The sequence below is a fragment of the Mustela nivalis genome, assembly GCF_964662115.1.
Source record: "Mustela nivalis genome assembly, contig: HAP1_SCAFFOLD_2964, whole genome shotgun sequence".
In the NCBI taxonomy this organism is placed as follows: Eukaryota; Metazoa; Chordata; class Mammalia; order Carnivora; family Mustelidae; genus Mustela; species Mustela nivalis.
In genome coordinates, this window is record NW_028133702.1 from 1,357 (window position 1) to 5,339 (window position 3,983).

The window sequence follows — 3,983 nt, forward strand, 5'->3', positions numbered from 1 at the left end:
TAGTACTACACTCTTGCTTTACTGATGAAGACATAGCCCAGAGAAATGAAACGGCTTGCAGTGGCAGAGTTGAGACTGGAACTCAAAGTTTTTAATCTTCTATTTAAATTCTCTCTGTCTTCTCAATCTCAGGCTCCTCCTCTAACATAGTCATGTCTCTACCACTGCATACTTTTCTCACTACCTTACTGCATCTTAGAAACCTCAGGCTGACTTTAGGAGATAGCTTTGGAGCAATGGATGAAGCTTGCTTAAATCTGTATTTTTTGTATCTCCTGCCTTTGCACATGTATGTGCTGTTCCTTCTGCCTTAGATGTCATTTTCACCTATTGGCCATTTCTTGATTGCTTTTAAATATACAAGCTAAATTTTACATCCTCTGTGAAACCTTCCCTGCCCTCTCCTCTCACAGATTTTGTCTCTCCTTTCTCTGTGTTATCGGATTATTTAGAATATGCCCTTATCTTAGTGGCACTTATTGTAATTATATTTTAACTCTTTTCCACATGTCAAACCTTAACAGCATTTTTGATTTCACCCTTGTTGCCACCAAACCTTTTCCTCTCTTTGTCTTGCCAGTCCCGATATAGCAGCATCAGTGACTCAGCTGCTCCATCCAAAAATCTAGAAGTCACCTTGATTTCCCTCTTGTTCTCATCTAATTAACAGCAAGCCCGTTGGTTCTATATCCTAAATATATCCCAAAGCTTTTCTTTCTCACCTCCAAACTGGTCTGTCTCCTTTTACTCTTGCTTTCTTTCAATCCATTCTCCATACAGGGACCACAGTTCTTTCAAAATGTAAAGCATTTTGAAATCTCCACTCCTCCCCTTTTGAAAGACAGCTATATCTTCTGGTGCAGTGCCAGCCACCTCCCCAAGACACAATGGTGAAGGTCAGAGTAAAAGGATTTGACTGTACTGGGTGCCTGGTCATCAGGGGTGCTTTTAACTCTGGAAAGTGGATATTGTCACCATCAACAACCCTTTCATTGACCTCAACTACATGGTCTATATGTTCCAGTGTGTTTCCACCCAGGGCAAATTCCAAGGCATAGTCAGAGCTGAGAATGGGAAACCTGTCATTAGTGGGAAGCCCGTATCCATCTTCCAGGAGCAAGATCCTGCCAACATCAAATGGGGTGATACTTGTGCTGAGTATGTTGTGGAGTCCACTGGGGTCTTCACCCATCATGGAGAAGGCTGGGGCTCATTTGAATGGTGGGACCAAGAGGGTCATCATCTTTGCCTCTTCTGATGATGCCCACATGTTTGTGTTGGGCATGAATCATAAGAAGTTAAGACAATTCCCTCAAGATTGTCAGCAATGCCTCCTGCACCACCAACTGCTTGGTCCTTCTGGCCAAGGTCATCCATGACAACTTCGGTACTGTGGAGGAACTTGAGACCACAATCCATGCCATCACTGCCACCTAGAAGACCAGGGGCAGTCCCTCTGGAAAGTTGTGGTGTGATGCCAAGGGGCTGTGCAGAACATCATCCCTGCTTCTACTGGTGCTGCCAAGGCTGTAAGCAAGGTCATTCCTGAGCTGAATGGGAAACTCCATGGCATGGCCTTCTGTGTCCCCACACCCAATGTGTCCATTGTGAAACTGACCTGCTGCCTAGAGAAAGCTGCCAAATATGACATCAAGAAGGTGGTGAGGCAGTCATTGGAGGGCTCCATCAAAGGCATTCTGGACTACACAAAAGAGCAGGTTGTCTCCCGCAACTCTAACAAATGACACCCCCTCTTCCACTTTTAATGCTGGGGCTGGCATTTCTCTCATTGACCACTTTGTCAAGCTCATTTCCTGGTATGACAATTAATTTGGCTACAGCAAAGGGAGTCCTTGCCCCACCTCATCCCGCAACACAAAGAGAATCTCCCGACCACCACCGTTTCCATTTCAGATATACTGAATAAGGGGAAGGGTTTGGGGAACCCTACCTTGTCATACCATACATAAAGTATACTGAATGTAGTCAGAAAAAAAAAAAAAAGTAAAACAAATCATGTCAATTCTAGCTGAAAATCCTCCATTAACTTTTCCTTTCAGTGAAATAAAATCCAAACTTACTGTGCCAGGCAAGGACCTACATGAGTTAATTAATTAATTAAGAGGCTTTATTTATAAATTTTTTTTATTAATATATAATATATTATTTGCTCCAGGGGTACAGGTCTGTGAATCATCAGGCTTACACACTTCACAGCACTCACCATAGCACATACCCTCCTCAATGTCTATAACCCAGCCACCCTATCCCTATACCCCCATAGGCTTTATTTTTTTATAGGAGTTTCAGGTTTATATAAAATTGAGATGGTTCAGAGAGGCCCTTTTACCCATTTCTCCTCCTACCACCCAGCTTCCCCTACTATTAATATTTTGCATTAGTAAAATACATTTGTTACAGTTCAACCAATATTGATACATTAAATGAAGTCCTTAGATTATATTAGGGTTCAGTGTTTGCCTTGTATAGCAATATGGGTTTTGATGTATATGTAATGTCATATATCCACCAGTACAGTATCATACAGATGGTTTTATTGCTCTAAAAATCCTTTTTATCCCACTCTTTCTCATTTTCCTCCCAAACTCTTGGCAATAAGTAATATTTAAAATTGTTTCTATACAAACCATAAGAGACTCTTAATCTCACAAAACAAACTGAGGGTTGCTGGCGTGGGGTACGGAGAGGGTGATTGGGTTATGGGCATTGGGGAGGGTATGAGCTATGGTGAGTGCTGTGAAGTGTGTAAACCTGGCGATTCACAGACCTGTACCCCTGGGGCAGTTAATACATTATATGTTAATAAAAATAATTAATAAATTAAAAAAATAAAATTGTCTCTATAGTTTTGTCTTTTCCAGAATATCCATAGTTGGAGTCATAGAATATATAGCCTTTGTGTTGTTTATTTTAAATTACTTGTCTGGCCTTACTAGAATGCACTCTCTAGGGTACTGGGAACATTGTCTATTCTGTGTGTTGCTCATTTCTCAGTACCCCAGTGAGACTGAGCACAAAGAAGACCCCCAATAGTTAGAAGTTGGTGAGTGAATGAATAACCACCTGTTGTCTGCAGCAGGCTCTGCGTTCTCTGAAGGCAGGCACTGTGTCTTATTTTCTGGTGTCCCCAGTGCTTAGCCCAGAATGTTGCACAGGGAGGGAAGTCAGTGAAAGTTCATTGAGTAATACTGAATAAAATATGACCTCCATCATTTATTATCTGTGTGACCTTGGGCAGGTCCCTTAACAGCCTCTTTGAACCTCATTTGTAATGCTCATTTCTTCGGGTTGTTGTCAAGATTAAAGGAGGTCACATTGAACACTACATCAAAAGCTAGTGATGTACTATATATTGGCTAATTGAATTCAAATACAAAAATAAAGTAAAAGATAGGAATAAAGCTAAAAGAAACTGTAAAAAAAAATTAAAGAAGTTCAGTGATACAGTACTGTATCATTGTTATGGGATTGCTATTGCTGTCATTGGTCACTTTTCTCCTAACATGCCAACAAGGCATTCCTCAGTAATGCCAAAGCTACTCCTTACTAGCCTTCACAGGCCTGGGATACCTCATATGGAATATTCTCAGGAGGCCGAAAGGATGTTATAATAATTCTTTTGCTTCTGTATTGTTTATAGTAACGCAAGCCTGCTTGGTAACTTGGAGTTACCTACAGATACATTGCTATCGCCAACACACAGTTCTTATTTCCCCTGTGCCTCCCTAGTGTTTCCATTAGCCATGAATGTAGTTTTCTCCAGCTAATGATTAGCAACCAACTGTTACTGCGTTAATGCCTGTGTTCAGTTCATTAAAAAACAACAACAACAACAACAAAAAACCATGAGAACCCCCACACAAAAACAACCCCAAACTCCGGATAGGGATTCTTGTTCATTTAAAAACTGTTTAAGGTTCAGAGGATGCTTTTTTCCAATTTAAAAAGAAAAAAAGAGTGAT

The 3,983-nt window shown here is 40.8% G+C and overlaps 1 pseudogene across 1 annotated transcript; it reads left to right on the forward strand.

Annotated features, from left to right (window-relative positions):
* The first annotated feature begins 887 nt into the window (after positions 1–887).
* Positions 888–1,830, forward strand: LOC309858624 (glyceraldehyde-3-phosphate dehydrogenase pseudogene; annotated as a pseudogene). Its single transcript has one exon. The product of its transcript is annotated as a glyceraldehyde-3-phosphate dehydrogenase pseudogene (transcript).
* The last annotated feature ends 2,153 nt before the right edge of the window (positions 1,831–3,983 follow it).